This window comes from Pongo abelii, chromosome 18 (genome assembly GCF_028885655.2).
Source record: "Pongo abelii isolate AG06213 chromosome 18, NHGRI_mPonAbe1-v2.0_pri, whole genome shotgun sequence".
NCBI lineage: Eukaryota > Metazoa > Chordata > Mammalia > Primates > Hominidae > Pongo > Pongo abelii.
The window spans coordinates 23,170,206-23,197,641 of record NC_072003.2 but is presented as its reverse complement, the minus strand read 5'-3'; the positions used below and the strand labels follow the sequence as shown (position 1 = coordinate 23,197,641).

General features: G+C 39.8%; 1 protein-coding gene and 1 long non-coding RNA gene across 5 annotated transcripts in view; one reads left to right on the top strand and one right to left on the bottom strand.

Moving 5' to 3' along the window:
* Positions 1 to 23,686, top strand: part of THUMPD1 (THUMP domain containing 1) — a 32,340-nt gene extending 8,654 nt beyond the window's left edge. Inside the window, exons 5-8 of one of the 3 annotated variants that reach the window (XR_008514429.1) lie at positions 1,660 to 1,694; positions 2,577 to 2,667; positions 8,738 to 8,905; positions 23,294 to 23,686. The gene's annotated coding sequence lies outside the window, so the exon portion shown is untranslated. Of the gene's footprint in view, positions 1 to 1,583; positions 1,805 to 2,576; positions 2,668 to 8,737; positions 8,906 to 23,293 lie in introns of all 3 variants that reach the window. The other 2 variants (XR_008514427.1, XR_008514428.1) reach the window with 2 other exon arrangements.
* Positions 133 to 27,376, bottom strand: LOC134760374 (uncharacterized). Of its 2 annotated transcripts, none has more exons than XR_010137726.1 (6): positions 27,240 to 27,376; positions 26,535 to 26,726; positions 15,523 to 15,994; positions 12,985 to 13,092; positions 1,504 to 1,624; positions 133 to 340 (listed from the first exon to the last, which is right to left on the bottom strand). It is a non-coding gene; the product is annotated as an uncharacterized LOC134760374 (long non-coding RNA). The 2 variants fall into 2 exon arrangements; XR_010137725.1 differs by having other exon boundaries at positions 158 to 340; positions 12,985 to 13,097.
* Positions 27,377 to 27,436: the final 60 nt, after the last annotated feature.

The following is a 27,436-nucleotide window of genomic DNA, read 5'->3' as shown; positions in this document are numbered from 1 at the left end:
TTTCTTTTTCTAAGTAATCATTTGACTCCTGCAATTTTAAACACTAGAAACCATCATTACGTTTGTCAGTTTGGTTATTGAAACAATTTTCATCCATATATTTTTAGACTTTTATTTACTTTTTAATTTTTTAGCTAAGTAGAAAACAAAAACCAGGAAGGATCTTAAACATTTTAAGAGAGTAGTCACTGAATTATCAGGAACAAATAGAGAAAGCAATCATATTACTACTTAACCCTTCAGCTTTTTTATCAAGCTATGTTCGTCTCTATTCTTGGTCTCTTAAAACGTGTTTGATTCTCCCAATGATTGTCTTTGGGAGTTCTTGAACAAATTCCACCTAATTGACAGAAAAACGTTATGAGACATTTGATTCCATTTTTCCAATTAGTGCAATAGGAGAGAGCTTGCATGAAACTCTGAGACTGAATTTTAAAGTCTAGATTATCTTAGCCTAAGCTTATTGAATCTCATAGACACCAGAAACTGTTCTGTTTGTATAGGAAGGGTGACAGTGTAGCGCCAGCTTAGGGGTTTTTAGTGCAAATTCACATAAATGCTTTGCCACAAGAAAGTAATAATCCCTTTACCCCATTGCTTTCCCCTAGTTCAAACTAGTCCTAGGTCTCTACTGTTCTGGAAAGTGGAGACTACACCTAAATGCAAAAAGAACATTTAGTTCTTGTCTTTGCAGAGCTGGACCCTGGAGATTGGAGAAGATTTTTTAGGGATAATTTGGAATATATACAGTTTTCTGCCCTGACTTGACCATAAAAATCCTCTTTTTATTCTCTTCTGTCAAAATAAGACTACTGCTGTATTTTAAAATGTCCTCAAATAGCCTTTCTGAAAGTCAAAGTTCATTAATTTAGTGAATGTAATGGAGAAATTGTTGAGTAGTTCTTAGGTTGAAATTTACTACCTTTTGACTGAAATGATGCTAACTAAAATAGAAATTTCATGCAGAGGATCAGTCAGTATCAACCAATTCCATGGTTAGAAAGAAACTACAGGGCCATCTTCATGTCTTTATATAGTATTCTTAAATCCTTATTTGATGAAAGTTTCAGGAAAGATTTCATGGTTTATTTGGATATTGTCTTCTTTCTGAATATTAAATGGGGTCCCTTGATACATACAGGTATGTTCTTTGAATTTATATGGCTATTAGGGCCAAGAGTCCTAGGATAGATGAGTCCAAGTGCTGTCCCTAAGAACAAGGCAGTTGGCCATTCTTGGCCACTGTGCTTTTCTTATACAGAATGGGACAAATTATTTCTAGAAAGAATCTTAGTGATTCAGTATTGCAGAGTTGATTAAAGACTCTAGTTTATAATGCATTTATACTGTTCTAACAAAACATTTTCAAGTTCTTAGGGCTAAACAAAAAAAGGTGCCCTCTACCTATATAATGAGCTAAAGTCAAAATCCAGTAAAATCTACATTTTAGCTTAGGTCTTAGTTTGGTAACATCCAAACTTAACTTTTGGACAAAATACTTACCTTTCTTGGATATTTGTAACGTGCAGTTAATTTTTTTCACATGATCCTGAAGCTCAAGAGTTAATTTCTCTGCGCTGTAGGACTTAAAGGATGGAGCTACGACAACAAAAGCTTTCACCACCTGCAACAGAGAATTTATCTTGCTCTGTTTTTCAGACACATCAAGGATCTGCAATCAATGCTGAACATAGGTACTTACTGTTTGTTAATAGCAGTTTGAGTGATGACTGCGAATGCCAGAGATTGCTTCTGAACAAAGCTTGGATACAATTACAAAGTGAGGTTTTGAGAATAATTCCAGGTAAATGGTTTGTGAGTATGAGAAGTGCAGCGGTTCAAGAAGGCTAAGTTCTATTTACAGGTCACACATGTATTTAACATTTCAGAGTGATCCCATTTATTATACAGGCAGTCCTTGGTTTATAGATGACCACTTACTCCTTCGAATCTATACCACTAGAAGCATGTAGCAGGGGGACAAATGGAGTTCCCAGAGAATATGTGGTTTCAAGGGAGTTGGAAGAGTCTTAATGGAGGAAGGACTGTGTATCCTGGGAGATCAAATCTCAGGAAGGGGCAGAGTGTGATGGCTTATACCTATAATCCCAAAACATTGGGAGGCCAAGGTGGAAGGATAGTTTAAGCTCAGGAATTTGAAACCGGCCTGGTCAACATAGTGAGACTCCATCTCTATAAAGACTAAAAAGAAAAAATTAGCCAGGGCATGATGATGCACACGTGTAGTCCTAGCGACTCAGGAGGCTGAGGCGGGAGGATTGCTTGAACCCAGCAGTTTGAGGTTGCAGTGAGCTATAACTACACCACTGCACTCCTGCTTTTGCCTGGGTGACAGAGCAAGTCTCCATCTCAAAACAAAACAAAATGAAACAAAAAACTCTCAGGAAAGATTGATCTATCTCTATAAGTTCGTTTTTTTGCCTCATATTGTTTGCTTCTCTTTGTAATACTGTGTAAAACCTACCAATTAGATAATTACTGAGGTTAGTAAGCATAATTTATATTATTCATTGTTCATACATTGATTCTAATTGGTGGTTACTTCTGCTCTTCAGCTGAAATCATTTATATTGAGAGGATGAGAACATGGCAGCAGGAGGAAACTTTCTGAGAATGGAATAAATGCGAGTGGAGGGGGTATAAGAGGTAAGAGTAGGGGACCCATAGTGTCACTGCAGAGGCTCACTGGTGTGTGAGAGGGAGGTACAGATGTGGGAGGATGCTGAGAGACAAACTGTTTTGAAATTTTGTCACTTGCTGTGTCTGTAGGAAACTTCCATGAGGAAAGGAAATTAGGAAAATAGGGCTTCTTCCTAGAATTACGACTATTATTGTCATTGCCAGAGTTTCCTTTCCATTGGTCCTAAACAGGCTCATGAGACTTATTTGGGAAACTGGCCACAATTTTCTATTTGCTTTGTTTCTGTGAGAAAATGTATTCTGAGTTCCATGACAGTTGTCCATTCAGTGAAATCTGTTGCCTGTTCAGTGAAATCTGCATATGCTTATGCAGTATCTGTTCCCCCTTTTTAGTAGCTACTGTAGTTTTTCCTATAGAGTATTACCCTAACCTCTCTGGTGGGATTGACACCAACCCCTACCTCCAATGATAGACATATGATCCAAGTCTGGCCAATCAGCATATACCATTCCCTGAACCACATTGGTGAGAGATGTGATCTAAGGTAGGCAAATGCAGTCCTGAGAGTTACTTGAAATGGTTGAAAACAGAGGTCTGTCCTTTCCTGGAGGGGTGGAGGGTTGTTAACCTGTGTAAGTCTGGAGTTGATTGCTATCAAATAGGAAGAACCTGATCAAATGGAGCCTATGTCCCTTAAAAGTGTGCTAGAACTGCTAATTCATGCCCCCATGTTTAACAACATGGCTTTCTCAACTTTTAAAGGATAAGAGTCATCAGTTGGTCTTAGGAACCAAAAACATTGTTGCAACTCCAAATAAAAGTAACAAACATGTATTCTTCCACTATCACAACAGCCCTAGTCCCCTTAATCTTACCAATTATTGTTACCTTAACCAGCAGGTTTAAAAAAGGCTCACACCCCAATTATGCAAAATCATCTCTCACATGTGCCTTTGTCATCACCTTTATCCCCACAACATTTATGTGTACAGACCAAGAAGTAATTGTCTCAAACTGACATTGAATGAGGATCCAGACCCTTAAACCCTCACTAAGCTTTAAACTAGACTACTTTTCTACAATATTTATCCCAGTAGCACTATTTGTTACCTGATCTATTATAGAATTCTCAATATGACAAATAAACTCGGACCGTAACATTAATCACTTTTTCAAATATTTACTTATTTTCCTTATCACAATACTAATTCTGGTTACTGCTAACAACCTCTTTCAGCTCTTCATTGGATGAGAGGGTGTAGGAATTATATCTTTCCTACTAATCGGCTGACGATACAGCTGACCAGATACTAATGCAGCAACCCTCAAGCAGTCCTGTACAATTGTATCAGTGATACTGGCTTTATTCTAGCTATGGCATGATTCCTCCTGTCCTCCAACACGAGAATTTCTTTTTTTTTTTTTTAATTATTATTATACTTTAGGTTTTATGGTACATGTGCGCAATGTGCAGGTTAGTTACATATGTATACATGTGCCATGCTGGTGCGCTGCACCCACCAACTCGTCATCTAGCATTAGGTATATCTCCCAATGCTATCCTTCCCCCCTCCCCCCACCCCACAACAGTCCCCAAAGTGTGATGTTCCCCTTCCTGTGTCCATGTGTTCTCATTGTTCAATTCCCACCTATGAGTGAGAATATGCGGTGTTTGGTTTTTTGTTCTTGCGATAGTTTACTGAGAATGATGATTTCCAATTTCATCCATGTCCCTACAAAGAACATGAACTCATCATTTTTTATGGCTGCATAGTATTCTATGGTGTATATGTGCCACATTTTCTTAATCCAGTCTATCATTGTTGGACATTTGGGTTGGTTCCAAGTCTTTGCTATTGTGAATAATGCCGCAATAAACATACGTGTGCATGTGTCTTTATAGCAGCATGATTTATAGTCCTTTGGGTATATACCCAGTAATGGGATGGCTGGGTCAAATGGAATTTCTACTTCTAGATCCCTGAGGAATCGCCACACTGACTTCCACAAGGGTTGAACTAGTTTACAGTCCCACCAACAGTGTAAAAGTGTTCCTATTTCTCCACATCCTCTCCAGCACCTGTTGTTTCCTGACTTTTTAATGATTGCCATTCTAACTGGTGTGAGATGGTATCTCATTGTGGTTTTGATTTGCATTTCTCTGATGGCCAGTGATGGTGAGCATTTTTTCATGTGTTTTTTGGCTGCATAAATGTCTTCTTTTGAGAAGTGTCTGTTCATGTCCTTCGCCCACTTTTTGATGGGGTTGTTTATTTTTTTCTTGTAAATTTGTTTGAGTTCATTGTAAATTCTGGATATTAGCCTTTTGTCAGATGAGTAGGTTGCGAAAATTTTCTCCCATTTTGTAGGTTGCCTGTTCACTCTGATGGTAGTTTCTTTTGCTGTGCAGAAGCTCTTGAGTTTAATTAGATCCTATTTGTCAATTTTGGCTTTTGTTGCCATTGCTTTTGGTGTTTTAGACATGAAGTCCTTGCCCATGCCTATGTCCTGAATGGTAATGCCTAGGTTTTCTTCTAGGGTTTTTATGGTTTTAGGTCTAACGTTTAAGTCTTTAATCCATCTTGAATTGATTTTTGTATAAGGTGTAAGGAAGGGATCCAGTTTCAGCTTTCTACATATGGCTAGCCAGTTTTCCCAGCACCATTTATTAAATGGGGAATCCTTTCCCCATTTCTTGTTTTTCTCAGGTTTGTCAAAGATCAGATAGTTGTAGATATGTGGCGTTATTTCTGACGGCTCTCTTCTGTTCCATTGATCTATATCTCTGTTTTGGTACCAGTACCATGCTGTTTTGGTTACTGTAGCCTTGTAGTATAGTTTGAAGTCAGGTAGCAACACGAGAATTTCAACAAATATTTATTCTAAGTCCTACCCCAAACTCCCTCCCACTGGTTAGCCTTCTCTTAGAGGCAGTAGGAAAGTCAGCCCAATTCAGCCTCCACCCCTGACTTCCCTCCGTCATAGAAGGTGCAACCCCAGTCTCAGCCCTACTGTGCTCCAGCACTATAGTTGTAGCAGGAGTTTTTCTACTCATCCTCTTCCACTCTTTAATAAAAAATAATTTATCAACTTAAACCCTTACATTATGTCTCAGGGCTATTACTACCCTATTTACAGCAATCTGCACCCTAACACAAAACGATATAAAAAAAAAATCATAGCATTCTCCACCTCAAGTCAACTAGAATTTATAATAGTCACAATTGGCATTAATCAACCACACCTAGCATTTATTCACATCTGCACTCATGCCTTTTTTAAAGCTATACTATTCATATGTTCTGGGTCCATCATCCATAGCCTCAATGATGAACAAGACGTCTGAAAAATAGGAGGATTATTCAAGACTCGCCCCTCACTTCCTCCTCCCTAATGATTGGCAGCCTCGCACAGGTATACCTTTCCTCAAAGGCTTCTACTCCAAAGACCTCATCATCAAAGCTGCAAACACATTGTACACCAGCATCTGAGCCCTTTTTATTACTCTTTCGCCACTTTCTTGACAGCTGTCTATAGTACCCATATTATTTTCTTCGCACTAAATAGGACAACTTATTGGCAATTTGTATTAAACTTAAGCATTTGTGAGAAGGCTCAAAATGGATGTCTGGGCTATCTGGATTGTCATAGATAAAGAAAAATATTTGATCTGTAAGTCAGCATTTCTACCATGTGTATCTGCTCCATGGATTCTAATTGTTTTTATAAAGTGTAATGTATATATCTAAGAATAGTATACATCTATAAAGGTTTTTATAGCACTTGAAATACACACATGATCTTTGTAAAATAAAAATCTTCTTATTTTACAAATGTAGGTTTTGAAACTGCAAAGTTAACTTACCAACTTTAGGGCACTTTGTAAACCTGATGTAGAGATCTCAGTTCTTATGTTAGCCTACATTTATGTTAAGGCCCTTAAACTAGGGATCCCCAACACCCAGGCCACAGACCGGTTCCTGTCCATGGCCTGTTAGGAGGTGGGCTGCACAGCAGGAGGTGAGTGACAAGGCTAGTGTGCAAAGCTTCATTTGTATTTACAGCCACTCTCCATCACTTGCATTATGGCCTGAGCTCCGCCTCCTGTCAGGTCAGTGGTGGCATTAGATTCTTATAGGAGTGTGTACCCTATTGTGAACTGTACGTGCGAGGGATCTAGTTTGCAGGCTCCTTATGAGAATCTAATGCCTGATAGTCTGTCACTATCTCCCATTACCCCCAGATGGGACTGTCTAGTTGCAGGAAAACAAACTCAGGGCTTTCACTGATTTTACATTATGGTAAGTTGTATAATTATTTCATTATACATTACAATTTAATAGTAATAGAAATAAAGCACATAATAAATGTAATGAGCTCGAATCCCTCCCTCACCCCCTTGTCCATGGAAAAATGGTCTTCCATGAAACCAGTCCCTAGCGCCAAAAAGGCTGGGGGACTTCTGCCTTAAACCATCGTGTCAGGCCAGTTAGCAAAATAACAGGTGAACAGCTTTTATTCACATATAGGTGTAGTTTGTATGTAATAATATGTATTTTCTTAAACTTAATTGATTTGTCGTGGTTGAAAATAATTAGCCTGAATCATATTTTTCTAAAGGCTAAAGAAATTAGAATTATCTGATATCTCAATCTAGCTGTCCCTGGTTGAGAAGGCAGCGCATGCATGTCTGATTTCCAGAAGAGTATTAGGTTCTGAGAATTAACAACTTGGGGAAGAATAAGAGGAGCTGCTCTGGGCAAAGGTGCCCCCACCTTTAATCTCTGCTCTGCACAAGAGTCGTGGTTTATCAGCTATTATCTTGGTTTCACTGAATTAGAAATGAAGCATTTGTTTAGATTCGAGACTTCCAGTCTGTTATTTAGAACCAGATTCTTAAGTAGCTACAGTTTTGGCAACACTAGCAAATCCTGAACTATTTGAAGCAGAAGTCTGGATTTCCTGCCTGAGAGTGTTGCAGTTGTTCCCCCCGCCCCGCCCCGCCCCACTCTGTTAAATACGTTTCAAAAGCCAAGGCCCTGGAGACTTTGCTTCTTATAAAGAAATGATTTCCAGAAGCCCAAGAAGCCTGGTATTCTGAGGTATCATTTCTTTGTGATTTTATGGGAGACAAGGAAGAGCTCTAAAGATCTATCTAGCTGGAGGACATGACTTACATCTAGGAAGGTGTCAGTGTCAAACTGTGCCATCTGATGCATAAAAACACAGGCTCCATAAAGCCAGGAAGAAAATATACTGCCAAAGGCGGCCTTGACCCAGCCTGTGTCAGACACATTCCATATGCTATCTGAGGACTTAGATATCCAGCCAATATCTAAATGATATGAAGAAGCCACAAAACAGATCAAAAATAAACAAACAAAAATTAAAAACAAACTGGTATCTTTCAGGAGTGACCTTGCCCCCAAACCTTAAGGGCTACAGAGAAGGGTCAAAAGAAGCACCAGGCAAGTTGACAGATTCTACCTCTACTCTTCTTAAAGGCCTTTTCAGAATCCTAGGTTGTCTGAGAGTAGAGTGGGAGGCTGGGTTTGGCATGATTTTTTGAGTTTGTCCATTGATGCAACAAATACTTGTCAAGTAAAAATGTGCTAAGCACTGTTCTACAGCAGTGAGCAAGAGACCAGATCTCTGCTCTTATTTTAGGGTGACAGCGAATACATATACAATAAAGTGAATTAAGTATATCATTATTTTAAATAGTGTAAATGCTATTAGGAAAATAAAATAGGGTAACATGACAACTTAGGATAGCCTCTCTTTTAGAAAGGCCTTTCTGGGTGGGTAAATTTACCTAGCAATGATTAAAGGAAGCCAGACGTGTTGTTAAGGGACTGAATTAAGGTCAATTCTTAAGTTCTTGCTTGATCAGCTGGTTAGATGGTGTCATTTACTAAGCTAGGTTGGGCAGGACCAGCACAAGTTCTGTTTGGTAGCATTAATTGGCAATATCTTATAGCAATTCAAGGAGAAGTATCGATTAGTTGGATACGCATATTGGCAGCTCTTTGGGGAGTTCACCAAAACCAGAGTTTTCTTCCCTACCTTCCACAGACAGTGAACCCAATGCTGAAGCTGCTCTGAGAGTGCTGGGCCATCTTAGGAGAGCCTGTCGTCCCACTGGTGAAATAAATGGCCACTCGTTCTTGACTTCCTGTTTCCACACAGCTGTGCTCTTCAGAGGCGGATCTGCAAAATACGGATGGACCCCAAGATGGTGGTGTAAGATGGCCAGTTTAACTATGATATTTCTTCTGCTTAGCTACTTATGCCCTCTTGTTACCAGAAGATAGTTAACAGAACTGAACCTAATCCAAAGCTTTCCTGAGAGGGATTCTCAAGAAATCTTAGAGGGACTTGGAAGATCAGTCTCTGCTAAAATTTTACAGTTCTCCTTCTCCTTCTTCTTTTCTTCTTCTTTTTCTCTTTTTCCTTCTCCTTGAGGGACTTGGAAGATCAGTCCCTGCTAAAATTTAACAGTCCAGTTCTTCTTCTTCTTCTTCTTCTTTTTCTTCTTCCTCTTCTTCTTCCTTTTCCTCTTCCTCTTCCCCTTCTTCCTCTTCCTCTTCTTCTTCTTTTCTTCTTCTTCTGTCTTCTGTCTTCTTTCTTCTTTCTTCTTCTCCTTCTCCTTTTCTTTTTCTCCTTCTCCTTCTTCCTTCTTCCCCTTCTCCTTCTTCTCCTTCTCCTCCTCTTCCTCCTCCTTCTTCTTCTTTCTTCCTCTTCTTCTTCTTTTTTTAAGCTTCATCTCCCTATAGACTAAATAAATAGCCAAGATAAATTTCAATATTAATAACAAAAGGACATGCATTTTATTTATTGTAAGTTTTTTTCCAAGTGCTTTTTAGAAAAATCTATGGGTTTTTAACAATCAGCGTGGAATCTTTGTAAATTGCTGTTAATGTTTCAGGAGTTTTTATTATTTAAAGGACATCTTGTATTATTAAAAGATATTTAGACTGTCCTGATGGAGAGAGAGGCCATTTGCAGGAAAACCAAGGTGCTTCAGCTGGCACCTTTTTGATATTTGAATCAAACTTATAAATAATTCTTGTTCAATATCTTCGACATCTGTAGCAGACAGAATGAGTTGCTTATCAAATAGCTGTCCCCTTCTTCTTCCTTGCACTCATAAAACTGATTTTGTTCAGGTATCAGGCAATCAAGTGCTTCCGATAAGACTGTCCTGTATAGCTCCTGGGGGAGCTTGATTAATCTAAGCAAGTCACAGTCATTCCTTTGGTTTAAGATTAGGCACATGATGCAGTATGGACAATGAGATATATGGCTTTAATGGGAAATATTTCTTTGTTCTAAAAAGAGTCATGAGGAAGAGATGCAGCCTTCTTCCCCTGCCCCATCCTGTTTTATGGCCTTTGAGTTTTGTGCACGTATAGGATGTCTGGAGCTACCATAGCTATGTTGGGTTCATACCAAGGGTAGCACGTTAGGAAGATGACTAAATCTGGGTCCATGTTAATTTCATTGAGCCACTGAATTCACCAACTTTCAGTCTACCCTACCTGTGTATTTTCATTTGTCAGATAATAAACTTGTTTTTATTGTTTTAGTCACTTGTATTTGGGTTACTAAATCCAAAGACATTCTAACTGATAACGATCTCTGTGTAAGATTGTCTACAAAGATAGCTCCATGATTCCTTTTATCCCTGTTGGGGTGATCAGACCCAATACCAGGCCGTGGGGGCTACGAAGTCCGGCGGAGTCAAAGGAATGAGAAAAGACAGGTTAAGAATACATAAGTTGGGTCCAGGGGGCCAACGCTGGTATGCAGGCTGTGAAGGCCATGAGCCCTGGGAGCCCACACTATTTATTGGTGATCAAACAAAGAAGCAGGTGATGAGGACGTGAGGGTAAACAGGTGAGGGCGTGAGGACGTGGGAGTAGAAATGTAGCAGTGCATCAAGCGTAGCTGTAACGGTTTAGCATTTTCTTTGATTCATATAGAATATGCTCTGCTGCTTGCGATAATGGAGAGCATGTTTATGAGCCTGGGAGAGCAACCAACACATTCCAGGGGCCATAAGGGGTTTTATGCCCTGAACCCTGGGTTCCATCCAAGCCACGAGGAGTTTTATGCCATGGGCTTAGATTTGTGGTGTGGCAGGGCAGTCTTCCACCCTTTGGCACAGAGCTTGGTGTTCCAAAGGCCACGAGGGGTTTTAGACCCTGGACCCCAGACATCTTCCAAGACTCTTCTATGTTATGACAGACAAGCCAGTCCTGCCTCAGCTCTTCTGCCAACAATCCCTGTACAAAAATTCTTAGATATTGTTATCAGTTACCCATCACTGAGTAACAAACCACCCCTGTATGCCATTGCTTCATTGGAGGGCAGAGTGTATGTCCTCTCTCTTTGAATCTGGGGTGGTCTCATGACTTGCTTTGATTAATGCACTGTGGTACAAGTTCTGGAACTTCTCAGCCTAGGCCTCAAGAAGGTTCATAGTTTTCACTTTCCCTGGGGGGTAACTTAGCCACCATATAAAGATGTTTAGACTGTCCTGCTGGAGAGAGAGGCCATGTACAGGAAAACCAAGGTGCTTCAGCTGGCAGCCAGCCTGACTTGAGGGTGAACCTGCCTTGGATACTCGAGCCCCAGTCAGGCTGATGTGGAGCAGAAACCAGCTGCCCCTGCTGAGCCCTGTGTGAATTTCTGACCCATGGAATCATGAGCAAATAAAATACTACTGTTTACACCACGAAGTGCTGGGATGGTTTGTTACTCAGTGATGGGTAACCGATACAATATCTAAGGATTTTTGAAACTGGTGTATCATATTCTTAATTTCTCTGGTTGAAGGGAATAGGGTTAAGGATGCTGTTTTAATTCACCTTGATGATGAATGAGTGAGATTGTCATTGAAACTGTAACAACGTGAGGATTTTTTTTTGTTTTGCTTTGTTTTGAGATGGAGTCTCACTCTGTCACCCAGGCTGGAGTGCAGTGGTGTAATCTCGGTTCACTGCAACCTCCACGTCCCAGGTTCAACTGATCCTCCTTGCTCAGCTATCTGAGTAGCTGGAACTACAGGCATTTGCCACCACACACGGCTAATTTTTGTATTTTTAGTGGAGACGGGGTTTCACCATGTCGGCCAGGCTGGTCTCAAACTCCTGACCTCAGGTGATCCACCCGCCCCAGGATCCAAAAGTGCTGGGATTACAGATGTGAGCCACCATGCCTGTTGAACAGTGAAGGTTATTTAAAAATAGTTTCAGAAAATATTAACATGGTTTTCTTGGTAACTTCCTTCCTCTCCTTAAAATAGAAAAAGATCATTCATTCAGCTATATTGATTTTCTTTTCAATTCAAATATAGAGTCAAATTGGTATGTGTTGGGCTAGAGAGAGGGGGATTTCTTCACAGAATCTGATACCTTGCAGGGAGACCCCTCATATTTAAACACTTCTCAATCCAGTATGGAAATCTTTTGGTAGAAGGCATCTGTCTGTCTATCTATTTACCTACTTACCTTTCATCTAGCCATCCATCTATCTACCTACCTATTTATCTATCTTTCATCTATCCATCTGTCTGTCTATCTAAAAGAAAAGACATCACAATTTGTGAGCGTCAAGCAGTGATTCCATTATCCAACTTGTCTTCATTTCCTTGAATACCTGAGTTCTGAGTTGTCTTTCCAGGTTTTCAGAGCTAAGTATATACTAATGACTTCCAGATTTGTATCTTTGCCTCTTGTACCTGAGACTCGTATATCCACCACCTGCTAGACATTTGAATTTTCACAGAACCTTTGATCTTGTATGTCCAACTCTAAACTTATTATCTTAACATCAACTGTCTCTCTCTCTCTCCAACCGATGGTACCCACCCACTGATCACCTAAGTCAAAAAGCAGATCAACCTTGACTCTTTCTTCCTTCATCTTCCACATCCAATACTCTCTAAGTCCTGCTAGTTCTTTAGTTTGCTGCTTTCCCTCCATCCTATTCGTCAGAGCTCAGGTTTAGATTTTCGTCATCTCTTTCCTAGATTAGGCTCCAAGATGGTCTGATTCCAGTTTGTTCCTCCTCAAACTAATCCTCTACATAGCTGCCAGATAAATCTATTTAATTTAATTTAATCCAAACCTGGCCCTGGAACTTCCCTTCTTAAAACCCATCAATGGCATCCCTTGTTTACAGGGTCAGTTTAAGATTTACCATGGCATATGAGATCTTCCATAATCTGGCCTCTGTTTGCTCTTACAGCCTTCACTCTATCTCCATATTTTGTTCTCTAGCTACCCCAAACTGTGTGTAGTCTATTCCTTGCACACCTTAGGGTGTTTTTTTTTGCATCCATATCTTTGCTCTTGCTGTTCCTGAAACTGGAGCACCATCTTGACCGCCTGAAGATCAGAATCCAGAGTCCTGGACAGGGTCTTCTGTACTAGGACAGAAAAAGAGAAATATAATTCTGGCTTATAATTTTGACCTTTTCCCTCATCCATTATGAATATTCTGGAAAGTGTTCGTGAACTTCTACACTTGAGAGTCAGAAGGAGGGTGAGAAGCCTTAAAATGAACTCCTTGAATAGAAGATCAACTCTAACAGTGTAAAATTAGCCCACATTATTGCCGTGTGTAGTCTTCTGAAAAACTAGCCAACTGTTGGCAATGAGACAGCTTTCCCTTCCCTAGTTTTTAGAGAAACAATCCATGCCCTTTTTGGAGTTATGGCACTTCAAAGTTTGAAATGAGGATTTTTTTCCATCTTGAAAACTACCCCCAAAATATGCACATTCCAATTTGAGATCCACATGAGTTTAAAGTCCTTTATCTTTTGTAAATTTTGTGGCTCCTTTAAGGTTTCTTGGGGACTCTGCAGAATATTGCAAAGTTGTTTAGGACAGGAGTCTCTGAAGTGGAAGTGCTTGCTGCTCAGGAAGTGTGCAAGGCAGCTGGGATAGAGAAGAAACAGGAATTGAAAATTATATGTTTTGTGTTTTCTAGACAGGGTTCCATTCTGTCACCCAGGCTGGAGTGCAGTGGCACAATTCTATTTTTTTACTCATCCTCTAAAATTTTTATTTTTGGTATTCGTATAATGCACAAAAGTACATGTATATAATTTATAAATAAATAAATACATGTATGGGGGTATGTTAAAAAGTATTTTACTAGTGGAGATGTATATTCAAATAATATAAATACCACTACCTTAGGAATCACTACTGTTGAATGACTTTGTTAACTTGAAAATTATAATAATGATTGCAGTTATAATTACTGTAATATTTATGGAGTGATTACTCTATGCCAGGCATTAAGCTAAGAATTTCATGTTTTATCACATTTGATTCTTCTACAACCCCATGAGGTAGATACTATCATTATCTCCATTTTATGGATAAGATACAGAGTTTCACCAAATGTTACTTATCCAAGGTTACACAGCTTATAAAAGGCACAAGCAATATTCACTGATGTGGCCCTTGGGAAAGAATTTTGGGATTGGACAAATAGTATTTGGTATATATTAATTAGTGGAAGAAAATTTTATTCTAACAAAGAAAACTATTATTCAGCAGGGTTTGCATGTCATCTCTTTCTATAAACTTCTCTGGTTTTTTTTTTTTTTTGAGACAGAGTCTCGCTCTGTCGCCTGGGCTGGAGGGCAATGGTGCAGTATGAGCTCACTGAAACCTCCACTGCCCAGGTTCAAGAGATTCTCCTGCCTCAGCCTCCCAAGTAGCTATGATTACAGGCGCCTGCCACCACGCCTGGCTAATTTTTGTATTTTTTTTTTTTTTTATTAGAGACAGGTTTTCACCATGTTGGCCAGGCTGGTCTCAAACTCCTGACCTCAGGTGATCCACCCACCTCAGTCTCCCAAAGTGCTGGGATTACAGGCGTGAGCCACTGCACCAGGCCTGGAATAATTTTTTTTTAAACATAAGCTACTCAACACCTCTTCGAAGAATAATACCATTAATATTTTACTCTTTTTTTTTACATCTTAGGAAACACTTTCTCACATATTCATTTAATTTATCCTCAAAATAACAAGAGATATGTACAGTATAATTATCCTCATTTTACATATGAAGAAAACTGTAGTTGTGATCTCTTTTGCTCATTCATTCAGTAAATATTAAGCACTATCTATGTTAGGAACTGAGGATAGGAAGATCAACCAAAGTCTCTGCTTTCTTAGAACTTATGGTTTAGGGCAGGAGTTGGCAAACTTTTTCTGTAAAGGGCCAGATAGCAAATATCTTAGGCTTTGTGGGCCTAGGTTTCTGTTGTAACTACTCCACTCTGCTGTTGTTACATAGACAACATGTAAATAAATGAGCGTGGATGCATTCCAGTAAAACTTTATTTACAAAAACAGGGCCAGGTGTGGTGGCTCATGCCTGCAATCCCAGCTACTTGGGAGGCTGGGGTAATGTGGTCAAGGAGAGGTTCACTTAGGATAAAATATTTGAGCCAAAATTTGACAAGAAGGAACCACTCATGAAAAGGAATAGGAAGAGCACTCCAGGCAGAAGAAACAGCAGGTGCAAAGGCCCTGAGATAGGGCATGTTTGAGGAAGAAAAGGAAGAGTGGTGGGATACGTGGTTGGTTCAGATTTAAGCAAGAGCCAAATCATGCAGGATACTCATTATAGACCACTAGGAAGCAGGAGGATGGAGGCAGAAATACATCCCTTCCTTATGCCCTTAAATCTGGTTATTAGGTAATTCTTTTCTGAGTAGGAGCCCAGATCAACTCACAGTGTTCCTGAGTCCTTGGAGGCAAAGATATTCCAAGATGTAGCTATAATTTGTGTTGTTGCTGGCAGCATAGATTGGCTGGGAAAAATACTCACTGAAATAACTCCTGGAAACTGAGCCACCTGTTCCGGCTTTGTGGAGACACCGGGAGTTTGGTCTTAAGGTCAGGACACTCCAGTGCAATGGACTCCACTACTGGGAACACCTCCTCACTGGCCACAATGCACTTGGCCTTGGATGCTTGCAGCCGGTAGAGGATATCTTTTGCTGTCAGCTTGATTGTTCCTGGCATGAAGACAATCCCTGGGAAGGACACTAAACAGAACCGCCATCCATTAAGTGAGACTCTGTGGACTGTGGAAGACTTGGGCTTTGTGCCTGGGTGAGGAGGAGCATTACAATCCATCCTTCAGGTACCTCTGCCTTGATTCTCCAATGATATTGTACAAGACTCTGATCCCTGAGAGATTTTTAGAGCGCTGGCTTCGGAGTCTGACAGACCATGGGCCTAATCCTGGCCTTGCAACTTACTAGCTTTGTGATCTCTCTGTGTCTTTCTTTCCTTATCTGTAAAATGGGAATAACAATAATAAGTGTCTGGAACATAGTAGACATTATTATGGTGGGCCATTATTATGTAACATTTTAATGTAATATTTGAATCTTTTTTTTTTTTTTTGAGACAGAGTCTGGGAGTCTTAGTCTGTCACCCAGGCTGGAGTGCAGTGGCATGATCTTGGCTCACTGCAACCTCAGCCTCCCAGGTTCAAGAGATTCTCCTGCTTTAGCCTCCCAAGTAGCTAGGATTATAGGCACCCGCTACCGTGCCTAGCTAATTTTTTGTATTCTTAGTAGAGATGGGGTTTCACCATGTTTGCCAAGCTGGTCTCGAACTCCTGACCTCAGGTGACCCACCTGCCTAGGCCTCCCAAAGTGCTGGGATTACAGGCGTGAGCCACTGCACTCGACCTAAATTATTATCATGTACCACTTAAATAGCACTTTACAGCTTATGACACATTTCATGAGCAATATTTCACTCAATCCTCTAAACCAATGGTCTCCAAAGTGAGTTTTGGGACAATCCACTGGGACTAAGAAATGAGAACAGAAACTTAAAAAATTATTGGCTGGGCATGGTGGCTCACACCTGTAATCCCAGTGCATCGGGAGGCCAAGATGGGAGGGTCGCTTGAGCCCAGGAGTTCGAGACCAGCCTGGGTAGCACAATGAGACCCCATCTCTATTTAATTTTTAAAATAATGTTAATAATTTAATACAATTAAAAATTACTGAGATACTACAATTCTTTTAATGCTTTTATCTCATTTTCATCTATGTTTTATAATATGCATATTATATTAGTGCAGTAGAACAGTGTAAGTGCTACACCCAGATGGGAAGATGTGTATTCTAAATATTTTTATTGATAGATTATACAACCCAAAATGCCTAGAGACTACTGTTTTAAGCAACCCTGGAAGGTCCATGTGGTTGTGCCCATTGGTGGAATATGAGATTTGGCCATAGCTGGTGAGTGGCAGAGCCAGCCCTCCACTCTATGGATTCTAGTGGTCTGGCATCATCAAGCCTTGCCTAAACTACTTTGGCAATGCTTAGTTTATCTCATCCTAAACACTGGCTGCAGATAAGTCTGATTTTAAAGTACCAGTTAATTACAGAAAGAACATGCACGTCCTAATTAGATGAAAGACAGAGAGAAGATAGTTTGTACTTTCTAAAGTGAGTTATTGGGAATGAAGTGGAGTGTATATATAGTATTACAGATAACTACTACTGTTTCTTGAACATTTATTATGTGCCTGGCATCTCACTTAAAATTAATCCCAGTGCATGATAACTTATTCAAGGGTCACAAAGTCAGTAAGTGTCAAAGAACTAAAAGGATTCAAAGGTATATTCCCCAGACTCCCAAGACCTGTGCTATAAGCCAAACTGCTTATTTCCTGGTGACTTCCCTGAAGTTAGCTAAATAGGGAAATGTGGAGATGAATTCCTAGGAAGGAGACTTTATTTATGAATATATTTTAAAAGTTTTAAATATCATCCCTTCTTGAGAAAGTGAATAACTGTATAAGGATAAGGAAGTGGATTAAGAAAATACCTTAGAGTATTCATTCAATGTAAAAATATAAGATTATTTATTTTATAAACCACCTGTTCTTAATGACTTATAAATAATTAGTACCCTTGGTAGATTTGTGATATGAATGCACTCAATGAGTTGACCTCTAGCTTCAGGGTTAGGGGAAGTTTTCTTCTAGTGGGTTTCAGATAGCAAATATCTTAGGCTTTACGGCATACACTTTGTAGCAAAAGCCAAAATATTTTGCCATGTATAGGTATAGCAATAATTCTGAGTCAGAAGACATAATCTAACCTGCTTGCTTTACATTTAATTGTTTTATGTTAACCATTTCAGCTTGTATGTTCATTTTTCATTATAATTTTATAAATTTCATAACTTATGTTAAGCAATATCACTTTTTTTCTTTCTTTTTTCTGAGATAGTGTCTCGCTCTGTCGCCCAGGCTGGAGTGCAGTGGTGCCATCTCAGCTCACTGTAAGCTCCGCCTCCTGGGTTGACGCCATTCAGCATGTGGATATCCAGCTTTCCTAGCACCATTTTTTAAATTATACTTTGGGTACATGTGCACAACGTGCAGGTTTGTTACATATGTATACATGTGCCATGTTGGTGCCTAGCACCATTTATTAAAGAGACTGTCCTTTCTTCATTATGTTATCTGAGGAAGTTTGCCAAAAATCAATTGACTGTAAATGCATGAGTTTATTTCTGAGCTCTATTCTATTGCATTGATGCATATGTCTTTTTTTAAGACAATAATATGCTGTTTTAATTACTATAGTTTTGCAGTATATTGTAGTATATTGAAGTCAGGCAGTGTGATGCCTCCAGCTTTTCTCTTTTTGTTCAAGCGTATTTGAGGTATTTGAGATCTTTCATGGTTCCATATGAATTTTAGAATTGTTTTTTTCTATTTTTGTTAAAAATATCATTGGAATTTTAACAAGGATTACATTGAGTCCATAAATCATGTTGAATAATATGGATGCCTTAACAATATTAATTCTTTCAATCCATGAACAGAGGATATCTTTCCATTTATTTGTGTCTTCTTCAATTTTTTCATCAGTGTTTTATAGTTTCCAGTCTACAGGTATTTTACTTTCCTTAGTTAAATTTATTTCTAAGTGTTTTATTTTTTCACTATTATAAATGGAATTGTTTTCTTGATTTCTTTTTTAGGTAGTTCATTGTTAGTGTATAGAAGCACTATTAATTTTCGTATGTTGGTTTTGTGTCCTGCAAAGTTACTGAATTTGTTTATTAGTTCTGTTTGAAGATGACAGGATCTTATATGTAGAAAAATTCTAAAGATTCCATTAAAAAATAATTGTGCACTGCCAAAAGGTGTCGCTGTTGTTGTTGTTGTTGTTTTTTTTTTTGGAGACAGGCTTTTACTCTGTCACCCAGGCTGGAGTGCAGTGGCACGATCTCAGCTCACTGCAACCTCCACCTCCTGGGTTCAAGCAATTCTCCTGTCTCAGCCTCCCAAGTAGCTGCGATTACAGGCATGTGCCATCACACCTGGCTAATTTTTGTATGTTTAGTAGAGTTGAGGTTTCACCATCTTGGCCAGGCTGGTCTCGAACTCCTGACCTCAAGTGATCCACCCGCCTTGGCCTCCCAAAGTGCTGGGATTACAGGCATGAGCCACCATGCCCTGCAAGAAAAACTTTTATGCGTCGTTGTTTTTTTAAATTTCATTTAGTTGTTTAGGTGTGTTTTCTTGCATCTCATTGACCTTTAACATAATTATTTTGAATTTTTTTCAGACAATTCATAGATATCCAATTTTTTGTGGTAGGTTGCTAGGGCTTTGTTAATTTTCTTTGGTGGTTTCATGTTTGTCTGATTTCTTGTTATTCATGTAACCTTTGCATCTGTGCATTTGAAAGAGCAAATACTTCTTCCAGGCCTTAGAAACTGGTTTTGGCAGGTTTGTGTTCTGTTAAGTTCCCAGGCAGATGAGTTTGCCTATGGGATTGTAGCCAATGCAGCCAGGTAACATGACTGCTGCCGGGTCCACAGTGGAGTCCACAGTTGGTGAGCCTACTATCAGGGGCTCTAGCAGGCGTGGATCCTGTCTGGGCCCAGGGTGGTCTCTACTGTCTCCAGGACCTCTGTCCAAAGGGCTGGTACTGGGCTGATGGTCTACTTCAGGTGCACAGGAACAGGCCTGTTGCCCGGTTTGTGAATGGGTGTGACTCCTCCAGGTCCCCAGGAGGGCTCTTGCTGGACCACTGGGTGAGAACTTGGACAGGCAGTACTGCTCCAGTCTGCAGCTGAGAGGGGCAGAAACCAAGTTACAGGGTTGCTTCAAGGTCTACAACTGAGACCGAAATATTCAGGCCTATCTCTGGTGTCACTGATGGGCATGTCTCACAGTGGGTCCCTGGGCAGGCAGCCATGCTCTCGATCTGTAGCTAAGTGAAGTTGGAGTTGAGTTGCAGGGCCTTTTCAGGATCTGCTATGGGGACTGAGGTTGGCAAGTATGACCCTGGGGACTCACATGGACTTGTCTCCCAGTTATTCCCTGGCTGGGCAGAACTGCTCTTAGACCTCAGCTGAGGGAGCCTTGGGCTGAAATTCAGGGTCATTTCAGGATTTACAATGTGACTGAAGTTGGCAAGGCTGTCCCAGTGGCACAGATGGGCAAGTCTCTCAGCAGCTCCATGTACAGGCAAAATTGCTCTTGGGCTGCTGCTGAGAGGGTTTGGAGGCAAGATTGAGGGCCCTTTCTGGTCTGCTTGGGAACTAAAATCCAAAAATTCTGCCCTAGGGACTCATATGGACATGCCTCTCTCTGGGTCCTTATGCAAGCAGGACTTATTGCTTACTGCAGCTGAGATGGGCTGGAGTTGAGTTAGATGGTTGTTTCAGGGCCTCAGTTGAGACCAAGTTCAGTGGGCCTATCTTCTGATGTACTACTGTGCATGACTGCCTCCTGTCAGACCCCTAGGAAGATGGTTTTGGTAGCAGGATCAAGTCCAAATAGGGCTTTCAACAAACATGAGGCAGATGGGGCCATTTCCAAATCCAGAGTTAGGACCACCGTCAATGAGTTTGCCACCTGGGTGTGGGTCTACCCTCTCAAAACAACTCTCCTAGGTCTTGGGCTCCACTGGGGTTTTACAACTCCTGCCTAAATCCTCAGATTCTCACAAAGGCACTTTTGCCTGTGAATGGATGAGAAATTATTGTTGCTATTGTGGAATGTGAGTGGGGGACTACCTACTCTGCCATCTTGCTGACATCACTTCCTAGCTTCCTTTGTTTCTGTTGAGAAGTCAGTGGTAATTTGAACAATTGTCCCACATATGTAATGTATCATTTTCCTCTGTCTTCTTTCAAAATTTTATCTTCTTTTTGATTTTAAGAAGTTTGATTATGACATGCCTAAGTATTGTTCTTTTTTGTATTTCTCCCATTTTAGATTTTTCTAATATTCTTGGATCTGTAAATTTATATCTTTCACCAAAATCTGGAAAACTTTTGGTCATTATTTCTTAAAATATTTTTTCTGGAACTCCAATTTTATATATATATATATACACACACACACACACACACACATTGTTCCACAATTTACCACTGAGGCTTCACTTTTTATAAAAATATTTTTCTCTGTATTCTTAAGACTGCTAATTTCTTTTGAACTGATTTCAAGTATGCTAAATTTCTTGGATCTCCAATATGCTATAAGGTCCATTAAGTTCATTTTTAATTTAGAGTAATACATTCTTAGTTAAATAGTCTCAATTTTAAAATCATTTCTATTTTTCCACTAACTTTATTGTTCATATTGAACATATTTATTTTAGTCCTTGAGCATAATCATTACAGCTATAGCACTGTTATTGAAATCTTTCTCAACTAATTCCAGTATCTGAGTCTTTAGTTTTCTCCATTGATGTTCTTTTTCTCTTGCAAATGAGTATGTGTTCCTGTGTCTTTGTGTATCTAGTAATTTTAGATTTTATATTGAACATTGTCATTAACATACTGTTGAGATTCTGGATTTTGGTAGAGATTCTGGATTTTGGTTTGTTTATTCATTTCTTTTAGCCTGAGGCTGCATGGATTCTGTGTATTTCAGGGATCAGCCATGGATTTGGCCAGAATTTATACACAAAATTTGAAGCTCCTCTTCTCTGACTCTCTCTCTTGAAATTTTTCCATAAAAATTGAAAACTCACTCAATGCCATTTATTTCTTCAAAGGTAGATTTTTCCTAATTTATTTTTGTGTTGCCTAATCTCTAATGCATTCTGAAGTTGTTTTTTTTTTTTTTTTTTTTTTTTGAGATGGAGTCTTGCTCTGTCGCCCAGGCTGGAGTGCAGTGGTGCTCTCTCTGCTCAGTGCAAGCTCTGCCTCCCGGGTTTACGCCATTCTCCTGCCTCAGCCTCCAGAGTAGCTGGGACTACAGGTGCCCACCACTATGCCTGGCTAATTTGTTTGTATTTTCAATAGAGATGGAGTTTCACCGTGTTAGCCAGGATGGTCTCGATCTCCTGACCTCGTGATCCACCCGCCTCGGCCTCCCAAAGTGCTGGGATTACAGGCGTGAGCCACCGCGCCCAGCCCTGAAGTTGTTATTTGTATTTTGTCCAGGGCTTATAGGTGGTACCTATCAAAAGTTGATCCTATGGAAAATACTACATAGTACATTTCACTTCAAGATACTTAAAGATCATGATACCTGAAGTGAAAGCCCTATAATTAAATTCTAGTTGTGAATTATTTGATTTATCTGTGCCACCAATACTCATTGTGAGCATGTGAATTTTAGCTTACCTAGAAAAATCAACTCCCAAATCATCCTCTTTTATGATAACTTGTCTATACTTTTATGATAACTTGGCTTTAGTTGGCTATACTTTCATACTCTATACCTTTATACTCCAAAATCATCCTCTTTTATGAAGACATCCTGTTTTATAACTTGGCTATACTTTTATACTCTCCTACATTGTCTTGGGAACTCTTAATATGTCTTTTATATGCCTCCCCTTTTTTTGTCTTTAATAAGACATATTAAGAGTTCTCAGGACAATGTAGGAGAACATTTTGGATTGGAATCAGTATTTGAGATTCAAGCTAAGTTGTATTCTGCCTCAGAGCATTTTCACTTCCTGGAATTCTGATATGTTGATTCTAGAAATCAAAACAAAGTATGATTTACAAGGGCCTGTGTGTTCTCTCAGTTCTTAAGTTAGCCCCGGGAAGAACTTGTGCTAGTAGTTAAACATGGTGACTAAGCTAAGAATTTAGATCCAGGTGCACCTAAGTTGAAGAGCTCATTCTATCATTTTCTGGCTTTGTGAGGCTGGGCAAGTAGCTAAAAATCTTGAATGTCAATATTCTCATTAGTAAAAACGTAGTAATAATAGTACCTTCCACATAAGGTTTTAGATTACATGATTAATACATATATAAGCCTGGAAACAATGCCTGAAACAAACATTCAATAAATCTGAGTCCATATTATATAGCTGCCTAAACCCAGAGAGTCTCAATTTCTTCATCTTTGTAATGAAAAGAGAAATATCAAGCTTGCAGCATTAATATATGTGTAAATGGGGTTGTGCTTATAAATTTTACTGGGCAACGTGTACTTAAGAAGTAGTCATTTCTTCTCACTTTTCATTTCCCTGTCCTAATACATAATAGTAATAATAATACTCTCGTTAAGTGTCAGGCACTATTCTAAGTAGTTTATATATATTGTCTCTTTTACAATTTTTTCTCATTTTCAGATGAAGAAATAGAAGAACAGCATTGCAATAACTATCAATATCTGTGTGGCCTAATATTAATAACTGGTAGAACAATAATTCCAGTTCTGGCCAGACACTGTGGCTAAGGCCTATAATCCCAGCACTTCGGTAGGCCAAGGCAGGTGGATCACTTCAGATCAGAAGTTCAAGACCAGGCTGGCCAACATGGTGAAACCCCATCTCTACTAAAAATACAAAAATTAGCCACATATGATGGCACATTTCTGTAGTCCCAGATACTCAGAAGGCTGAGGCAGAAGAATTTTTCAGACCCAGGAGGCAGAGGTGACAGTGAGCTGAGATCATGCCACTGCACTCCAGCCTGGGTGACAGAGCGAGACTGTCTCAAAAAAAAAAAAAAAAATCTGTGAAGGACGTCTTCAAGGAGAGCTACAAACCACTGCTCAAGAAAATAAGAGAGGACACAAACAAATGGGAAAACATTTCATGCTCATGGATAGGAAGAATCAATATCATGAAAATGGTCATACTGCCCAAAGTAATTTGTAGATTCAATGCTATTCCCATCAAGCTACCAGTGACTTTCTTTGCAGAATTAGAAAAAACTACTTTAAATTTCGTATGGAACAAAAAAGAGCCCATATAGCCCAGACAATCCTAAGCAAAAAGAACAAAGTTGGAGGCATCATGCTACCTGACTTCAAACTATACTACAAGGTTACTGTAACCAAAACAGCATGGTACTGGTGCCAAAACAGATATATGGACCAACGGAACAGAACAGAGACCTCAGAGATAACACCACACGTCTACAGCCATCTGATCTTTGACAAACCTGACAAAAGCAAGCAGTGGGAAAAGCATTCCCTATTTAATAAATGGTGCTGGGAAAACTGGCTAGCCATACGCAGAAAACTAAAACTGGACTCCTTCATTACACCTGATACAAAAATTAACTCAAGATAGATTAAAGACTTAAATGTAAAACCCAAAACCATAAAAGCCCTGGAAGAAAACCTGGAGACTACCATTCAGGAGACAGGCGTGGGCAAAGACTTCATGAGTAAAACACCAAAAGCAATTGCAACAAAAGCCAAAATTGACAAATGGGATCTAATTAAGCTGAAGAGCTCTGCACAGCAAAAGAAACTAGCATCACAGTGAACAGACAACCTACAGAATGGGAGAAAGTGTTTGCAATCTACCCATCTGACAAAGGGCTAATATCCAGAATCTACAAGGAACTGAAACAAATTTATAAGAACAAAAACAAACGACCCCATCATAAAGTAAGCAAAGGATATGAACAGATAGTTCTCAAAAGGAGACATTTATTCAACCAGCAAACATATGAAAAAAAGCTTATCATCACTGGTCATTAGAGAAATGCAAATCAAAATCACAATGAGATACCATCTCACGTCAGTCAGAATGGTGATTATTAAAAAGTCAGGAAACATTTGGGAGGCCAAGGTGGGCAGATCACGAGGTCAGGAGTTTGAGACCAGCCTGGCTAACATGGTGAAACCCCATCTCTACTAAGGATACAAAAAATTAGCCGGGCGTGGTGGCACATGCCTGTAATCCCAGCTACTCGGGAGGCTGAGGCAGGAGAACTGCTTGAACCTGGGAGGTGGAGGTTGCAGTGAGTCAAGATTGCACCATTGCACTCCAGCCTGGGCAAAAGGGCAAGACTCTGTCTTATAAAAAAAAAGAAAAGTCAGGAAACAACGGATGCTGGCAAAGCTGTGGAGAAATGGGAACACTTTTACACTGTGGTGGGAGTGTAAATTAGTTCAGTTATTGTGGAAGACAGTGTGGGGATTCCTCAAGGACCTAGAACCAGAAATACTATTCGACCCAGCAATCCCATTACTGGGTATATAACTAAAGGATTAGAAATCATTCTACTATAAAGATACATGCACGTGTATATTTATTGCAGCACTATTTACAATAGCAAAGACTTGGAACCAACCGGAATGCCCATCCATGCTAGACTGGATGAAGAAAAAGTGGCACATATACACCATGGAATACTATGCAGCCATAAAAAAGAATGAGTTCATGTCCTTTGCAGGGATATGGATGAAGCTGGAAGTCATCATTGTCAGCAAACTAACACGGGAACAGAAAACAAAACACTGCATGTTCTCACTGATAAGTGGGAGTTAAACAACGAGAACACATGGACACAGGGAGGGGAACATCACACATCAGCGCCTGTCAAGGGGAGGAAGAGGAGGGAGAGCATTAGGATAAATACTTAATGTACGTGGGGCTTAAAACCTAGATGATGGGTTGATAGGTGCAGCAAACCACCATGGCACATGTATACCTGTGTAACAGACCTGCATGTTCTGCACATGCATCCCAGAACTTAAAGTAAAATTTTTTAAAAAAAGATTCCAGTTTGGGCCGGGCACGGTGGCTCACGCCTGTAATTCCAGCACTTTGGGAGGCCGAGGCGGGCAGATCACGAGGTCAGGAGATCGCGACCATCCTGGCTAACACAGTAAAACCCCGTCTCTACTAAAAAATACAAAAAATTAGCCGGGCGTGGTGGCAGGCATCTGTAGTCCCAGCTACTCCGGAGACTGAGGCAGGAGGATGGCGTAAACCCCAGAGGCGGAGCTTGCAGTGAGTCAAGATCGTGCCACTGGGCGACAGAGTGAGACTCCGTCTCAAAAAAAAAAAAAAAAAAAAAAGATTCCAGTTCGGTCTATCTGGCTCTGAAGTTTCTTTTTAAAAATTTGTAACAGCCACCCTTTGAAAAGCATTTGCTGTATGGTAGACATTGTCAAGTGTCTTCCCAACATTATTTCAAATCACTCCTTCCACAGTATATAAGTCCATGCAATACTGGATCTGAGATGAGTGGGGAAGTCATTGGTCAATTTATACGGCATCGTTGAACAAGAATAAAACCACACTGGAATTTTCTTTTGTCATCAATTCCAGAGTGTGGAGAAGCATGGCAGATAGCATAGAGACAGCCTATAAGCAGGAAAAACTAGCTTAAATAAAATCAGGATTCAAGTCCTATTCCTGCCTTCTACAGCCTCTGTGACTTTGTACATGCTATATAATCTTTTCAGCATTCTTTTTTTCATATATAAATTATGACCTACCATTTATATTATTGAAGAAGTCAAAGGCTGAGATTCATCCTTGATTCTTTTTATTCATTCCCTATCAAAACCATCAACAAGTCTACCTAAGGTTATCTTAAAGATCTATCCCATATCCATCTGCTTACCTCCATCTCCAGTGCCATAAGTCTTGTCTGAGCCACCGTCATTACTTGTTTAGTCTATTGCAGTAGCCTCCCAACTGGCATCCTCACATCCATTCTTGCCTCCTTAAAATATCTTCTCCACAGAACTGCCAGAGCGGGCTTTCTAAATGCAAATCTGACCTCTTTTTCTGAATGTTTTACTTTCCTGTATTACTTTATTTCAAAATCAAGTCACCAAGAAAATGAGTTACTTATTAGGATCATGTCTCTTTCCTCTTAAAATATTCACAAGACTCCCATGCACCCACCCATTGCACTTAGAATAGAATCCAAACTCCTTATTATGCCCATAAAGAACCTTAATGGCATGTCTCCTGCTTGTGTCTCTGACCTCACACGTTATTACACTTCTCCTCAGTAATCTGCCATCCCAGCCCCCCACCTATGCCTTGAAAATGTCAGCCTCAGGCTTTGCACTTGCTGTGGCTTTTGCCTGGAGTTCTTTTTCCCTAGCTGGCTGCTTCTCCTCCTTCAGGTCTCAAAATGTCACCTCTTAAGGGAGAACATCCTTAGCCACCTCCCCACACTCGCTCCATCGTATTGCCCTGTTCTGTTTTCTTTTTGGCAGTATCACCATTTGAAATCCTCTTGCTTATTTAATTGACTTTTTCCTTATTGGCTTTTGTCTTTCTATCATAGGCAGGTAAACATCTTGAGAGCACCAACCTTGTCTTACATGTTCAAAGCACGCCTAGAAGATGTTCCTTAAATATCCACTGAATGAATGAATGTATCATAGGTTTTCTATAATAACCAGAGGATAGCAAGTGCAAAAAGCTGAGGTTGGTAGGATATTTAGCTACATGAAGTCACTCAGAGAACAAAGCTGATAGAGACTTTGCCATTTTATGATGTCACTATCT